Source organism: Bactrocera neohumeralis, chromosome 2 (genome assembly GCF_024586455.1).
Source record: "Bactrocera neohumeralis isolate Rockhampton chromosome 2, APGP_CSIRO_Bneo_wtdbg2-racon-allhic-juicebox.fasta_v2, whole genome shotgun sequence".
Classification (NCBI taxonomy): Eukaryota; Metazoa; Arthropoda; class Insecta; order Diptera; family Tephritidae; genus Bactrocera; species Bactrocera neohumeralis.
In genome coordinates this window covers 10,925,547-10,944,503 of record NC_065919.1, presented here as the reverse complement: position 1 = coordinate 10,944,503, position 18,957 = coordinate 10,925,547, and the positions used below count along the sequence as shown (strand labels likewise).

The window sequence follows — 18,957 nt, the reverse complement described above, 5'->3', positions numbered from 1 at the left end:
ATATTATCAACTGCATGAAAAACAAAACCACATATATAAATACATATGTACTTATTTACCGAATCTTTTGTTCGAGTGATGCTTCGAATTCGACACCACAAGCAGGTAAATCAGTATTTATTTTCATACACCTCTCTACATATTTATACACTGTGTATTTATATTTGTGAACATATGTACATCTACAGAGGTACATACATATGTGTACCATTGACCCATGTAGATAGCTATACACATGTTTGTGGTTTTTGGCTTTCGCAACAATGGAACGCAAACACCCGTATAATATAAATTCCAAGCAGCACAAAGGACTGACATGTATCTTAGCCACTTGTTGGGCATGTAAGTGAAATGTATGATGCTTTCACTGGTAATGACGCCTATTTGTATAAGACAGCCTAATAGATATATATGTACTATACAAAGTGTTTCAGATGTTCAGGATTGAAAATTAACTAGTCCAAAAATGACTAGAATTGAATTTGCGCTGTTTCATACTACTTTTACAAGTCATTGAAAACGATGACTAAAATCCATGAATTGGGCTTCGAATTGGTTCCACATCCAACGTACTCTTTAGATCCAGCCGCCAGCGACTATTTCCTTTTCGCAGATCTCAAAAAAATTAATGAAATGAATGTTGGAGAGAAAGTTTCGTCGAATGAAGTTGGGATCGCGGAAACCGAGACCTATTTCGAAGGACAAGTTGTACTTCAAAAATGGTTTCAAAAAGTTGGAGAGTCGCTATGGTCAGTGATACTTTGAAGGGAACTATGTTGAATAAAAAAAAAATTTTCCAACAAATTTTGTTTTATGGTATTATGGTAGGCCGAGGACAAACGGTGCAAAAAAATATCTTGCAATTGTTTTTTAAAGCACAAATGTCACCTTTATAGACGATCACACTAGGTGGGTGGGTGGTCCCCTTAATTTTCCTAGCATTTACTTCTTTTCGAATTTCAATTACTACTTCTCGAAGTAGTATTAGCCATTTAGGGTACATATGTATGTGTATTTACTATATACATAAATTTAGAAGTTTTCACAGTATCTTGAAACAGTTCGTTCTGCCTTCGACATATCCTATCTATACTATTATAGACATCCTTGTACAATATTTGAAGCTTTACATGTATTCAGAAGTAAATATTATACCAGAGCATAGAGAAATACAGTAAATACATATTGGCAGAATTCCAATTATTCATCGATATGTATTTCTTAAATTGGAAATGATGTGAAAATTCGATGGAATGTGTACTATAAATGATGCTGGAATTAGAATACGTTCATATCTGGTTAATATATAATCAAATTCAAATTTTGAATGAAAAAATTCGAAATTGAGTTTTTAATAGCTTGCCATTCACTACACCATATTACATATATGATGAATATATATAACGAATATATAACCAATATATAACAAATACATAACCAATATATAACAAATAACCAATAACCAATATATAACCATTTTATAACCAAAACTCAAATTTTGTTTCAATATGAGTGATTTCTGTTCTATCATTTTTCCTTCGTCTGTAAACTTATGATAAGTTGTGTTGCGTTATTTTGCACTTTTGGTGACGATATACATATACATACGTTTAGCTTAACGCCAGCACAATTTCAGAGCCAATCTATCTGCGCAGAAATGTCTTAAGATATATTTCGGCAGTTTATATTTATGCTAAAATATTTTGTTACTTTCAACTATCTTTCAGCAATTTATATCTACTCGCCTTCAGGCTTAAATGTGACTTAAATTCCCTCATGCCTAGTGTAAATGTGCAATAAGCTCCATTTTTATACCTCTTAAAGGGTAGCAAAACATATACTCACAGGATTATAAAAACTGGCACAGTGATTCAGAGTATCTACACGCGGCAAAAGGATTAATGTGAGCAAAAAATGCCGAGCAAACATGGTGTTGGCGATGGTGGTAATGTGACTAATGCAGAGTGCTTTATTGTGCCCTTCGGCACACTTGTGGGCCGTACGACGGTTGGGCAATCAGCAGGCGGCAAAGCCGAAAACCCAAACGACAAAAAAAGAGGGAAAAAAGTGTGAAAATCCCAAATACCGAAAGCGATATTATATCTCCCAACGCCACAACTGCAATGCCACTTTTTGCGCACATACACATTTCTCTTTTCAATACCTCCACCATGAAGCGTAAACACCTTAAGCGCGCACAAATTGGCCTTGAACCGCAAAGACATTTCCTTCCGCAATTGTTTTCTTCCGCTTAACTTTCCAAAAAAATCTAAAATTGATGCAAAAGATGCGCAAGCAAAAATTGTTGTTGCTCGTACTTGCTGCAACTTTCACTGAATTCCGGTTAGGCCACCGGAATGGGGTTATGGTAGGATTTTTAGCTAGCTTATTTACAGGTTGAAATATGTATGTATATATAGGTATATGTTGTAAGGATCCGCAGAGAATTAAGAGCCGAACAGCTGTGAATAATTTATGTTGTAAATATTCCAGCTAAAGTACACTCTTTATCGCTTATTTTATAGACATGCTTAAAGTACTGAGCCCTTGCGTTAAATTTTGTGTACCATATTCCATTACAACAGTTAGAAAATTGAATGAAAAACAGGAGCTGTGGGCAAAAAATAGTAAGACTTTTTAATTTAAATTTCCATTCGTCCAAATATTTTTTTCCTAGGTTGGTATGACTGTCAGTGACACCTGTGCCAAGTGTCTCATCAAAATAATTATAAGTGTTTAGTATACGCCTGTCTTTCTGAAGTACATAAAGGGCGTTCGGCGATTTTTACGTTGCGATTCAACAAATAATTTCCATTGAACTTAATGTGCGGAATAAAGTTTCTGTTGCTGAAACGTTCAAAATGTCGGAAAAGGCCTTCGGTGATAATTGTTTGTCGCCAGCAAGTTTTTTTGTTTAGTAAAAATTATTGAAAGAGGGTCGAGAACGCGTTGACGACGAGCCACGTCCAGGACGGTCATGAACATCACCTGATGATCAATGAGCCTGGGTCTCGGCGATTAACAGTCAGAGATCTTACTGGCCTCGTTGGAATATCGGAAGGATCAGTGAAAACCATTTTGAAAGATCATTTGCGCCTATGAAAAGTGAAAGCACGGTTGGTTTTTCGAAAATCAGTGTCACGTTAACGTCTGTAAAACAATGCTTTCCTACTACCAGGCTGTCATGAAACGTATTATTACTGACGATGAGTCTTGGATCCATGCTTACGACCCGAAAACAGACGATCAATTGGCCGAATATCGTGGCAAAAGTGAGCCGAAGCCGAAAAAAATCACGTCAAAGCAGGTCAAAAATCAAGGTTTTTTTGACAGTTTTCAAACGGGTTAAATCGCTGACGGAGGGTTGAAATATAAATTAGTTTGGTGTACGAAGGTACGCAATTTAGTTTGACAGTTATTGTTTTACAGATGTCTAAAAAGCGCTTTGATTTAATTTCTGAAAACTTCCCTCTGAAAAAAATATAGCAACTTAACCCCAAATCGAATTTTGCTGAGTTGTATCAGCAAGGATGATTTACATAACCTTTTTCTAGGTTAGATTAGTCCGACGTAAATTTTAATAGGTTCTTTGGCCTCACTAATAATATCTCTTCCAGTATCTCGTACTACAGGCCAGCAATGCTTGAAACGTTGACTTGCTACTTAATGCGGGAAATGTGCACAGGCAGACAGAGATCTTCCATTGCTTCCCTGGTGTCTTGCTCTTGACTTATCCGTGAGTATTCTGAACCTATTTCTACAGTCCTCTCTATCGAGTGCCAGTAGGAACTTTGTGTTTTTCTAATCTACCGCTTTACACATAACTTTTGCAGTTTTTCACCGGTAAATCGTTCCATAATGTTCTGACTTTTCTTGCTGTGCTCCTGACCATACCGTCATATAGACAATACTAACGTCGGTCACGTTTTTGGTTGACAGCCATACTCCACTCTTGGCAATCTCGTACACTATCTTTTTGCTGTTCATCACACTATAGTACCGTAGAGCAGAGTTGGTCTCACTATTTATGTGTGACACCAGTGCATGACAGAGAAAAAAGTCGCAGATTATGCCGAGCAACTATTAACATGCATATAAGGCGTTGCTAGACTAGCACTCGAACTTTTTCTGACACATTGTGCTACCACAGCAGTTTGCTCTCCAAGACTACCTCAAGGTGCTTGGTGCAGTCCTTGAGCGATGGCTTTGTTCCTTTTGTAGAAGGAAGTCTCCATGCAGGGGTTTTGTGAAAACAAAACTGCTTGTTTCGGATTCCACTTGTAAAGTACAATTATTTTTTTAAATACTATATACAAATACTAGGTACCCAATAATAGTTACAAATTTAATTGCAACATTCTTTGAAAAGTTTTAGTTACTTGCCAAAATATCATCTGCCATTATTTTCTTAAATATAATCTAAGCTGTTAATAAGTAAGTGGGCAACTTTGAATTTGTAGCTGTGTAGCATTTTAACAAGTCCTTCTTACTGCTGTGAAATTTACAAATCTGTTGGTGATTTATTTGGCTTGGCACTGCGCCTGTCACAGTTGCCGTAAAAACGGATTAAGGCTTCCGGCGTGCTCACACCGTAAGTTATATGCAATGCAAGCGACATGCAAATGGAAAACGTCAACAAGATGTCAAAATATCATTTAGTTGAATTTACGACAGCAATTGTGGCGTCCAACTCGGAATAAACTTAATTTGAGAGTTAAGAATGAGGTTTTAGTTAAAACCTTCACTAGTCCAATATATATAGTATGTCAAGTTGTTTGCGATAAATGCTGCATAAATTTATACACATGCATATATAGTATATATACCGGAAGCCATTGGAAAGGGTTCAGAGGCTCGCTGCGCTGTGTATAACGGAAGCTTTAAGAACAACCCCAACAGCAACTCTTGAACTGGTATTAAACCTGTCACCTATAGACCTCTTCGCTGAAAACTGCGCAGGAACATCGGCGGGACGACTACTGGCTGCAGGAGAATTTGCATGTAGAACCTTCAGGTATAGTTCTGGCTGGCGTAAAGGTATATTAACTACACACCTCACTCTAAACAACTGCACTGGTGGCTCGAAAATGGACGATACAGTTGGTATGGGAATATACTGTCCAGAGTTAGGCATAAGACAACCTTTTAAGTTGCCGGGCCACTGCAGTATATTTCAAGCTGAGGTCTTAGCTATTGCGAAAGCCGCGTAACTAACCTCTAATGCACCTGCAGGCAATTCCAGAGTCAAGATCTACGTGGACAGCCAAGCAGCAATCAAGGCAGTAACCTCGTAACGCACATCGGCCATAAGTGCCTTTGGAAGCAGGGCAGCAGTGAAAAGTGTTGCCAGAAGTTAGCAACTTCATTTCTACTGGGTGTCAGGCCACAAAGGCATCGAGTGCAATGAAATAGCGGATGAGATTGCCAAAAATGGTGTACGGCTAACATCCAAAAACGTGATAAACATTAGGAAAGCCCTGCAATGTCTATAGGATGATCTCGATAGAAGCATTGTAACGAAAATTTAAACCCGATGGAACGAGCTATTTGTGTAAACAACGAACAAAAGTCATGTGCAAAACGGTAGATCGGAAGTACACAAAATTCCGCGCAAGCAGAATGGGGCTGATTAATCGAGGAGACTTCGGTAAAGTTTAGAGCAGGACACCAGGGAAACAATGGAGCAGCTCTTGTGCACTTGTCCCGTATTGGCAAAACTCCCAATGGTATGGTATGATACTCTGGAGAAGACAGTGAGCCCGCAGAGTCTGTTAAAATTCGCCTCAAGCGCAGGCATCCCAAAGGATGACTACTTCTCTTGTACCTAGGAACTGCACTTCATCTGCCATCGCAAAGGAGCAAAACTGGTTTTTACGTGGCTTATTGGTTTACCGATTTAACCTAACCTCACCTATTGTACAAGCAATGCTAAAATCTCCGAAGAAATCGTTCAGATCGCACCACTATAGCATATAGCTGCCATACAAACTGACCGAACATAACATGTGTGACGGATATTAAAGCTTCGCAGCAAACGAATTTTACGTTTTTTTTTTATTTAATATAATTTGCTTTTAAATTCACTTTTTTGTCGCGTGCAACTCTTCACAAAACAACTTCGCTTTCATCTACGAGTATATGCGCAAAATATTGCAATCAATATAAAACTTTCGTTTTTTTTTTGCTTGAAATTGATAATATAATTATGGCGCTGCACGGCGGTTGCTTTTACACAAGTTCACTTTTTTTGTCGCGTCCGTTCTTCAAGAGTTAACATGTGCGACAAACATTTCAATTTATTTCTAATGTAGCATTTTTATCTATCTACGTTAATAAGTTATTCCAACTTTTATTTTTCTTACACTATGTATGTATATACATATATGAGCAAAATATTGCATTTTTATTATTCAATATAAAAAAACTTAAACGTCGTATGGATTTTTTATCATTGACATAAAATTATCTTATATTTAAACTAAAAAAATATTAAGAAAAGTCAAGTTTTAACATATTTTTAAACAGCATAAAGCAACATTTTTTGGTCAAAAGCCACTATTTATTCAATTTTTAATAAAATTTTAAAACACTTTTTTTTGGAATTTTTTTAGTTTAAATATGAATCTCTTTGAATTTTTGGTTTCCGATAGAGCGCGTGAAATTGATAATGCTAGCAACGAAGGATGTGGATTATTATATAACTATAAAGGCGCTTGAATCAATAATTTGTTTCCCTCCCAAAAAAATCCTCAAAAAAATCGAGTTTTGAAGCCTCGAAAGCAGGCTCTCCCCTTAACTCTTGCCATTGTCCGCGATCTCAACACGAGAGAGCTGTAGCGCACCGATCGTAAAAAATCAAACATTTTCGCGAACATGAAACCTACACGTAAACCGCAAGCGCACACATAGGATGAGACGCTACAAAGAGAGAGACAGAGCGGTGAACAGGCGAGCATTTGAAATGCTGCCGCTTGTGGCGCATTTGTCGGCAATGCTGCCGGTCTACAAGCTCAACACCAATTTGTGCGCTCGACTATGTGGCGATTACTTTTCTGCCAGTTTTGTATGCTTTTATGTTGGTCTTACATATTTTATTTTTTGAAGTTTGGTTTTTTTTTTCTGCAGCAAAAAAAAACCGTAATTTCATTATTTATTTTCTTCCGATTGCCGTTGTCCAAATGCTGTCAGACAGGCTTGTCTGCTTTTCTGCCAGCACACATATCCCACCAGCGCACGCCATCCATTCATTCTTGCAGATAGCGGCGGATATTCAGCTACAGCCACATTGTCTTTATTGTGTGGCGCATTTTGTGTCACGGATACTTTTTCGTATGCAGTCAAAAGCATCAGCGTTGCAAAGACATTCGCACATAGGCCACTCTGGCTCCACCGCACGTGTGCTTAGCCAGCGTACTGACCAGTTTGTTGGCTGCCTTCGTCGTTGGCAGAATGGCCACATAAAATGCACTTTTATTGTATGGCAGCCTGCTTGACCGCGGCGCGGCTTGGCAGTCACTTGATGCAGCTGCACATAGATGACAGCTTTCACAAGATGTTTATTTCATAATTAGCCGCACAAAGCCAAAGTGATCCGATCCGCTGCCACAGGCATGGCAGTATGACTCCATGTTGTTGTTACTGTTTTTGGCTGCATTTCATTTTTATCGTAGCTGGTTGTTTACGCTTTTTGCTCGCCAATCTGTATTATACCTTATGATAGACACGGCGCTTGCGCATTAACTGCTTTGTTATCAAATTGAGTGCGACAATGTTGGAAATGCAATTCTGTTGTAAATTGACTGTTAGTCGTTGTCTAGCGGTGAGCCATTCAAAGTTGAGCTTACTATTATTTGCGTGACGTGGTAATTCATGTACGCATCCTTCGGATAACAGTCGGACTACACACAATAGTAATTTGAAACGAAACTTCTGGAAATGATGATTTCTGAGAGAATAATGCAAAGCATCGAAATAATGGTTATTTAAGTACTTCCGAGTAGGCGATGAGGTCGTTTCGGCATTACACACAACATTCTCTGAGGGAATTTGATAGTATGTAATCAACAAAGTGAATATTTTCTTTGAAATGCATATTACTGCACAGCCATAAGACAGCAACATATTTGCTATGGGTCTTTGTGAAACGTTCCTCGAAGCGAATATACCGCTAAAAATGATCAGCAATCCAAGTGTTAAATCTTTTTTTCGAAATAACCCATTCCCTATGAATCAAAGTTGCTGGCGTACGTGGTTAACAACTGCTGCTTATTATTCTGATTACTTCAATGAACTGAAAAGAGTAGTGGATTCATTTAATAGCGACGATGCTGAAGTCATTTGATTGTCGCAGGAGTTGTTTAAGTCACACCGTTTAAGTACAACGATACCAAACGAGGTTTCAGACAAGGCGACTCCCTATCGTGCGACTTCTTCAACCTGCTGCTGAAGAAAATAATTCCAGCTTCAGAACTTAATCGAACAGGTTGGACGATGACAACAACTGATGAGTCGACGTTGCGAGTTTTCGAGAGAAAAGTTCTGCGAAAGATTTATGGTCCTTTGCGAGTTGGCCACGTCGAATATCCCATTCGATGGAACGATGACGACATTGACATAGTTCAGCGAATTAAAAGACAGCGGCTACGCTGGCTAGGTCATGTTGTCCGAAGGGACGAAAACACTCCAGCTCAGAAAGTATTCGACGCAGTACCCGCCGGGGGAAGCAGAGGAAGAGGAAGACCTCCACTCCGTTGGAAGGACCAAGTGGAGAAGGACCTGGCTTCGCTTGGAATATCCAATTGGCGCCACGTAGCGAAAAGAAGAAACGACTGGCGCGCTGTTGTTAACTCGGCTATAATCACGTAAGCGGTGTCTACGCCAGTAAAGAAGAAGAAGAAGTTTAATTACAAGCATCGCTTATATAAAACAGAACTTTTCTAGTCTTACAAATGCTATTGTAAGAGTCGAAATCCGAGGTATATAAATAGAAGAATATATGCGTCTTGTCGAACAAGTGCGAACCTCGATATCGACTTTAGAAAATAAATCATATTTTGAAAAGCTTAATGCCATTCTCGGAAGAAATAAGGTATACAAACCTCTTAAGGAAATAAAGGATTTTTTGCAACAAGGTACAGAAGCCACAGATACATCACATCACACGGAGCCATTCTGGTAAGTACTGTGGTTGCGTTTTTGGCTTTCAATTCAGTCTCAATCGTAGCTCGATGCGATGGTACATTATCATCGTTTAAAATCCATGAATTATTCTTTCATAATTCCGGCCGTTTTCTACGAATGTTTTCACGCAAACACCTCAATATCATGCCAAATAGAACCCCTTACTGACCGTCTGTCTCTCCGGAGCAAATTAATGATGCACCAAAACACGAATATCGAAAAAAACAATGAACATTATCTTGATTTGAGAGGCTTTCCTCCATTCTGATGATTGTTGACTTGTTTGCATGTCATACTCATAACCCCAAGTCTCATCGGCAGTTATAATGAATGTGGGATAGGAATTCTCACGTTTAGGCATGTCCAAAGAGACTTGTTGGACTTTATACCCGTTTCCGTAACGTTTATACCCAAAATATCCACCAAAATCATTCGAACGAACTCGCGAGAGATGTTCTTTGTTCAATATTTTTATCCACTGTAAAAATCGCAACGCACTACTGAGGTGTATCCACTTAAGCTGCTCTAAACAAACAAGTTGACGGATCATTCTCATATTTGTCATAGTAATTAAGGAAAGTCCTACCAACTTAGCCAAATACTTTTTTTTTTAAATATCATTTACCCGGAGAATTTAAATCACTGTACCGGTACCGGGTACTTTTTTGTGACAATGTATATTATTGAAGAGTTAAACTGTGAAAACATAAACAAAAATCGATTTTTGTATTTTTGAACCAGAAGATTTTGACAAAATCTTCCACCGTTTACCAAGCCTTTTGTCCAGAAAACATTATCAAATTCATGACGTGCCGCAAATAAAAGCATGGCAACGTTGAATGTCGAACAGTCACTGTACCAGGATTTCGTGCGACGTGACACTCCAAGAATTTTCATATGTCGCATGAAAACGTGTGACATGGCAGCCAATGTGATATTCGTAAGTGTCAATTATAAAATTATAAGTCGATCTTTTATAGTGGCATAGAACCTTTATGCCCTCAACCACATCAGAAAGTATATTTTTTCTGTATGCAAGGTTTTCTTCATCGTTTGCGTATAATCTGTTCAGATTGATAATTATGCTCACCAAAATGTGTGCAAAGTTCTCTAGCACAAGTTCTTGTAGCACAAAAGGCCAGTTTTGTTGCAATGTAAGGCAGTTTGTCAAACAACAAAATATACTTCTCGTAAGTCGTTATATCTCATAAAAATATTGTAAATGTGTCTACTATTCCGATATTTTAAAACTGCATATAAATTATAGAGACCAATGCCATAGAGCTTTACGAATCTCTGCTGTAGTTGACTTATTGTGCGAAAACCATACCATCTCACAATTTTTATTTATCAAACCCAACACACCTATATATTATGGTATATAGTATAATTTATTATTCTTGGTACTAATTGTTTGCGCGTGTTTCCAATCTGATTTTATTATTACACATAAATTATTTTTAATCCATTAATTAAGATTTACTTATGTCAACTCAAGTGCGCTGCTTTTCTTTCATCTATATTTCTCTCCGCAGTATAAAAAGATTTATTCCAATTCGCCGTTTTCACTTCAGGTGTGTTTCATTTGTGAAACAACCAAATGCACTTACCCATTATCTTTTCCTCCATTTCAAGGTTGACAGATTAATTAAAACTTTTTCTTTTGATTACCACACACCACTGTGCGTATAAACGACTTTATGGGTGTGGATGGTAGAATGTTTAAAGTTCTTATATGCAAAAAAGTTGTCTTTCATAATTATTGCATTAAAAATTTATCAATCATAGTGTACTTAAACTTTCGCAACGAGCAAGTTATGTCTTCTATGCCTACCCTATACCATGAAGAGGGTATATTAAGTTTCTAGGAAGTTTGTAACACTCAAAAGGAAACGTCAGAGACCCACAAAGTAAAAATGTATATAAATGAGCAGCCTGAGCAGCTGAGTCGATTTTGGCATGTCCGTCTGTCCATCTGTCTGTCTGTATACACGCGAACTAGTCTTTCAGTTTTTGAGATATCGATCTGAAAATTTGTATACGTCCTTTTCTCTCCAAGTAGCTGATAATTTCTTAGAATCGCCAACATTGGACCACCATAGCATATACATACAAACTGCCCGATCCACATAAATGTCTTTTATGAAAAATCTTCTTATTTGACAAGATATTTTCAAGAACTTTGGCATATATTATTGTTCAAGACTGCAGTATCCGGACATATTGTTCAGATCGGACCACTACAGCATACAGCTGCTGATTTAAATTATGTTCAAAGGTTTTTTGTACCTTTTTATGCTATAAGAAACGCACCTGTGAAAGGTATTATAGCCGAATCGGTGCAGCCGAAGTTAACATTACTCGTTTTTCTATGATCTGATGGAATGTGACAGGTGGAACTATTAATTTGATTAAATATAAAGTCGCAATGAGTTGATTTATTGATTGCAAATACAGTTAAATACAAATATTGACTGACAAAGTAGGTAGAAATAAAGACCTGTTTGTCATTCAATTTCGCACAAAAAATAGTTTATAAGAAAAAAAGCAACCTAAAATGAAAAGTGCAGAAATAGATATAACATTCGATCAACAATGACCCGGACTCATAAAAAACACAACATTTTCACGTATTTTAATACAAATCTCTATTATCACCTTCAACATAAGCTCCTTTTGAGCCGAAATAAACATGTTATCGCTTAATCCAAATTTTCAAACACTTGTTATAAGTCACAGTTGGGATAGATGGTTCTAAAATGGTTAATTATCTGATACGATTGCCAAAAGTGCAATCCGTTTTGGCTACCAAACAAGTACAAGACAAGAAAGTCACTAACAACGATATACAACGAAATTTCGAAAGTGCTGACAGGCGGATCCGAGTGAAATGCCTTAAGTACATGTAGGATCGCCAAGATCACGTGAAAGAACCCCTTAGGAAAGCTCGCTTGCTTATTACTCACATGGCCTCGAAAGGACTGCCGGACAGCTGTTGGCCTCTTGACAGTTCACAACCATGCATGAGTGGTGATGATACATGCAGAAAATGCAAAAAACTCAAAGAACTTGTCATTGGAGAGACTCTGGAACACCTCCTATGCCTTTGACCAGCACTATCTAAGACTCGTCTTAAGTGTCTAGGAGCTTCGGAGTTCAAGGGACTAGACGAAGTATCAAACGTTTATATCAAGTCGCTCTTAAAGTTAGTTCGCAAAAAGCGTTGACCTGCTGTATCACGAATAATTCACCTCAAACTAAACTGAACCTCCATCTGGCATTACTATGAATCAATAGGTCTATGTATGACGTGATAGTCGGTCAATATAACCTTATCTAACCTAATTTAAGAACTTATAACACCTAGTACTTGCTACTTTTTTCATCGGTTTCAATTCTGAAGCCGATAACTTTCAGATTCTACAACACCACTGGTAATATTATTTCTCCAGAAAATTTAACTTTTGAATTTTAACTGACTATTGTGCGAAATTATAAGAACACCGCATAAAAATATAGAATTTTTGTAAAGAATTAAAACAACAGTATTCATATTTTTCCAAGCTCGAACTTAGGTTATGTTATTATATGTTAGTTGAAACCTTAACTTAGATCTTGGAGGAAGGACAAAAAACACACAGAAAATTGGATTTTTGGCAGACATTTTTACAAAAAAATTAAAATTTCAGTGAAAATTTCGAGAATTTTTTTTTTCATTTAGCTATAATCGAAAAAAACCTTCGTCCAAGTCTTTACGAATTGTATCGCAAAGTCTTGTGTAAAATTTCATGAAGATCGGTTGAGCAGTTATCGATAAATCTTGCCAACCGACTTCAAAAACACAGTTTCGAGAGAAAAGCGTTTAAAGATGGCCTACTTAGCCTAGCTAGCCTTGAGCGCTCAAGTTCTAAAGACTGTATTTCTGAAACTATTACTCGGATCAACTTGATACTTTAGGACAATATTCTAGAGGTGCTGTAGAATTTAATAAGATAATAAAAAACCATGTAACCCTTAAGTAGATTTTATTAATTTTATTAATTTAATAGCCCTTTAGTTTTAAAACTTGTTTTTATCACTTTTTAATTGAGCTATTTTTATGTAGTTACACAACGTCATACATTCAAGCACAAGATTCACGAAGCATCAAGTTCTTTACTACTTTAACGATAATCGCAGAAATGCATTTAGACTTTTTAGAGCTGAAGCAATTAGCATTTTACGACAGGCGCCAGCTAAGCGCCAAAATCAACGGTACCGGTTTTACTAATTGAATTGCGCACAAAATCAAAACAGAAGCAGCGGGATTGCCTTTGAATTTGTGAAAGCAATACAAGTATATACATATGTACAGCGATATGCATAGTCTAACATGTGCATTTGTTCGAAGATAGCATCTTATAAAAATATCTCTGTGCTAATAATCGACTGGCGAAGTAAAATGTGACACCTTCTGTGACATAAACAGCAGCGCCGAGAGCTGCGGAAAGCTGCAGACGTATGTATGCACGGATGTATGTATATATGTACTACCAATTTTGTTTTTGTTTATCTTAATTCGAAAATCAGCATATTCTTAATTAATTTATGTATAGTTTCTACCGCTCTTGGATGCTTGTATTGATTATTCGATATTGATAGTTGAAAAGGTGTTCAATATGTGTTCGCAGACAGCAGCTTGCAATCAGCTGTGACGATCAGCGCTGCTCCGTTTATACGAGTATGTTGTTATAACGCTTCGTGTGTAGCAAGTGATTTGCATAGAAATTTCCTTACTAAAATATGTGCGTTTCAGGTTTTTTGTTTATTGATTTTAAATTAGTTTATATAGGATTTATTAACTTAATTAGCCGCATATTGATAGTTGTGAATATTTAATTTTTACTGCGAACAATGGAAAAGCGAATGACTTTTGATCACGACTACATCAGGCTTGTCGCCCGATAATTCACAAGCTATAGTCTACAATTCATGAGTTAGTGTATCGAATGTTAATCTTTCTTAAAATAACTAGTGAATCATATGTAGCATATATTAAAATGTTTATAAAGTTAAGGGACACAGATAAAACGGGAGTTTTGGAAATGAAACAAAACAAAACAAAAACAAAACTACATCAATGATTGTTTTAAAATTTTAGGTCATATTAATTCATAGATATTTTTAAAATATACCATAAAATTTATGAAACAAAAGAATATTTCCAAAAATTGATAGAATGCCATACTTTTTTTTTTAAATTTCCCACAAGGGGTGCCACTTAAGGTGCTAATCCTCACTGCGTGATAGAATTAATATATTTGACTTGTAATAGAGCCAGCATATTTGTCGATCAAAATTAAAAAAAACTTAAATTTTTTTGCCATTGGTACAACTAGGTAGTCTTTTATACATATAAAATTAGTGCTTGTTTGTTGGGGCGTATGAGTGACATTTGGTGTGAAAAAATTTGGTACTGTATTTTGTAGTATTAAAGACAGATAATGGGACGCCACTTAAAACAAAATGACCGCAACAACTCATAAAAATCGAATTATGCCCGTGAATTTCATTTTTAACACAATTTTTTAGCTTTAATCGACCAAAAATCATATCCACTTATTTAGGATTTTCCATAAACTTTGAACTTTGTTCACATTAATTATAAATTTAGTTAAGAAAATTTTTTATATTTTTGTTCGCTTTTCAGCTGCTTAAATTTTGTACCGCAAGACAAAAGCTCAGCAAAAAGTTGGAGTAACATTGTCTGTATAATATTTTTTAACACAGAAGCAATTTTAGATAATTCAATGGTTTATTTTGCACCAACACATACATACATAAGTTATAAAAATTCAAAACATTTTGTATCAGTTCTCCATATTTATTAATAAATATATGTATACCTACATCGTACATAAATATATATAAAAATATATGTGCGCATGTGTGTACATGCTAACGCATGCGGTGTAATATAAGACTCTTGATTTCTATTGCCGCCACTAATTGCTTGTTTTCACATGTTACATGAAAAAAGTATGGCAAATATGAAATAACTAAGCGTTGAGCATGAAAATTTGTTGTTGTGTTATTCATGTAACATGTGTCGTATGTATGCTTTTAATATATGTAAAAGCAATTTACTATATTTCCAAAATTTGATTAGATTTTGAAGCGATTTTACAATTTTATGTTATCAAAAATGCATATTTTCGAAAATATGATTTGAGTAATTATTAACAACATTTCGTGTGCACAGGCGTAGCATTTTTGTGGTGGAATATGGAAATTGCTGTCACTTTCATAGGTACGATGAAATATTTAGTAAAATGTGGTTAACTCATAATTTGCTTTAGCAAATATAATATAAATGTATATAAAAACACATAAAACGGGTGATCCAAGTAGAGGTACTTTTTTTGACAGATCACGCGTGAGTCGTGACTAGTTGTCACGCATTTTACGTCGCGATTTTAAATTGAAACCGTACAAAATAAAGCTCGTTTAAGAGCAGAAGCCGCTCGACCTTCCCAGATGACAACGCTTCGCTCCATGGGCTCTTGAAAAGTTCCAAGAAGATCTGACGTTTTCGAACCAAATTCATTTCTGACTCAAGAGATTCAAGAGCTGCCATTTCATGCAGAAATTTCTTTAAAAATGATGCCGGTGAGAACGTAACCGTCATTGGCGAACGTTATTGTGCTGTGGTAACCGGCAATTTGAGGCCTGAAATTGAAGCTCGTGATCTCAGCGACATTAAGTTTCAACAAGACGGCGCTCCTTCCCACATATCGCATCAATCAATGGATTTATTGAGAGAACGCTTCGGTGAGCAGATAATTATACATTTTGTGCCGGTCGATTGGCCACCAAGAGCGTGTGATATCACACCGTTAGACTTAGATATGTAAAGTATGAAGTCTATGCGGACCATTCCGTTTCGATTCTGGCCTTGGAGCAAAACATCACGCGTGTAATTTGCAAATTACCAGTCGGAATGATCGAACGAGTCATCGAAAATTGGACTCAACGGGTGAACCATCTGAGACGTAGCAGCAATTCGAATAATAGTAAACATTCCCCATTAAATTTGAAGTTCGGTTATTTTCTGGATGAAGTTGCAACTTTTGAATCTCTTCAGGTTTCTCTTCGTGCCAAATGTGGCAATTGTGCTTGTTTGCACACCCTTTGAGCCAGAAGTGGGCCTCATCGCTGAACAAAATTCGGCACGAAGACGTTAGATCTTCTTGGAACTTTTCAGGAGCCCATAGAAAATCGAGTTTCTGACTTTCACAAGTGGATGTAACTCGTTAACGCGTGGTATTTTGAGTGAATAATACTTCGCAAACTCTCTTTAGCAATACCTCACTCAACCTACGTATCTATCTAAACCAAAAATAAATGCCAATATTTCCTTTGACAATAATTTTTTCAGCACCACCTCAAGGTCAGATATAATCTACCATCTTGATATTAATCTATTTCAGACAGTATATATACATTTTCTGACTTGAACTCGCTGCCAAATCCAAAATCGATTTTATTAGCACCAACATGTACGCTTATGTAACAAATGGCAAAACTGAACTTCTATTTTTAGTTGTCGCAACGCACAAAACGACACCACAAAATAAAAAAACTAACAGTATAAATACAATAGTGGCAAACCAAATTTATCACAAATGTGACGCAGCCCTTTGGAGCAACAGCAGAAGCAGCACTGCACGCTACTATCTCTCACCAGTATCGCTCCATCAATGTCAATCACATTGCAATCTTACAACGAAATGCCAAATTCTAGGTACATAAATAGCAAGTGTAGAAGTGTGTATGTGTGTGTGTGTGCGTGAGCGAAGGTATGCCTCAATAAATTGCCATTCTGACAGCGGCACAGCGACACGCAATTGACAATGTCACTAAAAACCAAACAAAACAGCAAATAGCACACTCAGCGGCAGCAAATAGAATAAAGCGCTGACAACAAACAAAGAATAATGGGAGCAAGCGAGTAGTGCGCGCATTAAGGAATGAATTACAAATGCCAGCGGACTACACTGTTTGATATCTGTCGCACAGCACTGTAATAAAGAAAAGGCTATAACACAAATGTCAGGTAAAAGCAGTGTTAAACTCTTACACACACATACATACATATACGTGTATATATGTATGAGGCGTGTGTGTGTATGTATTATTGGTAATCCAGCTTTGTGGAGTATTTATGCAGATACCCGTAAATTGTGGAGACCAGTAAGCATTTAATGGTTTTAGTGAAAGCTTAATAGCGATTTGGAATCGATTACAGCTTGTAAAGCAGTATTTAAAGAAAATCGTATTCATTTTCACTTTCCACTTTCGCAAAGCGCAGCAAATTCAGGAACGGAAGGAAGTAGACGCAGCGTTTTTGCGGTGGTTTTTGTTGAGGTATTGAATTTATTAAAGACCGTGCTGCTTACTGGCGATTTTCTTAATTTTTTTTTTTTTGATTGGAAAGGGAGTCAAATACCTTTACACTGTTTTGAAGTAAAAAAAACTTTAATCTTTACTCAAAGCTGTGAGTTTTAAGGCCGACAGAGTATAGTATGAATTTACAAAGCAGAAGCAGAGTTAAATTTATTGGACCTATAACTATATATCTTGCGATTGGAAAAAAATGGTGCAACTTATCGGATGCATTCAAAAGCAAAGACATTGAGTGTCTTATAATTGAAGTCAAGAGACGTTGATAAACGATTTTGTATGCTAATGCTGCTTGAAGACTGCATAGAGGAATTCGTTTTTGAATTGGATTGTGAGTGGTGATGAAAAATAGATGAAATAGACGATAAATTGTGTCAACAAAACAAAGTGCAAATGTGAGACCTAGCTAACCCACCAAATCAACCGCAAAGCCGAATATGCATGTCGCTAAGGGATCAGTAAGACTTATGAGCTTCTAAAACCGTTAAACCGGTTAAACCATTAATGCGGAATGCTACCGGCCAACTCATCAAAGTTTCACAGAGATGTCTTGCCATCTCCCTAACACTTGCCTGTCGATTTTCAAGCACCATATCCTTCACTTTTTTTGTATTTTCATCGTTTTAAAAGGTCGAAGATCATCCAGAACGGGTCATGTCTCCGACGATCCCTCAGCCGTCTTTGAAGACTTTGTACCAATCGATGGCCGAAAAACAACCGGAATTCGCGACTAGACACGAGACAAAAATTTTAAATCTTGACAACGACACGACCTCCGTTTGAAAACTATTTGGAAAACAAATTGATGACATAAAAAAAATATTTATAATAAATTTGAAATATTAAGTTAAGTGAACTTTAATATTTTTGCTAATTTAACGGTCTCTTACAATTGGTTAACGTAACCCTGGCTGACAATGCGCGTAACGCCAAGCCATTCCCAATGCTATTTACAAAACACCTGGCATTTTCCTCGCAGTTATTTTTAGAATAAAATGAAACGGACATTTTCCAAAATGTTTACACATAAAACTCATTCTAGCTGGCAGGATTCAGCGCCGTCTAACCTTCTGTCAACTTTATTGCACCGACATGTGTTTAATATTTGAACTGAAACGTCGAGGGAACTGACATATACACCTTTTCGTGTTCCATTATAGTCCTTTTTACCGTCATTAACATATTATTAGATGTGCGTTAGAATGTGCATATGTCTAAATATAACTCGAGTAGAATAAATACAATGTACAATCAGTATTGCATAATTTATTGGAAGTATATTTGTATATTTTAAGGAGTTGTAGGCATTTCATACACACATTCACATATGTTTAT

At 36.7% G+C, this 18,957-nt stretch overlaps 1 protein-coding gene across 3 annotated transcripts in view; it reads right to left on the bottom strand.

The window, feature by feature from the left end:
* Positions 1-18,957, bottom strand: part of LOC126751424 (extracellular sulfatase SULF-1 homolog) — a 116,947-nt gene that overhangs the window by 86,277 nt on the left and 11,713 nt on the right. The window lies entirely within an intron of this gene.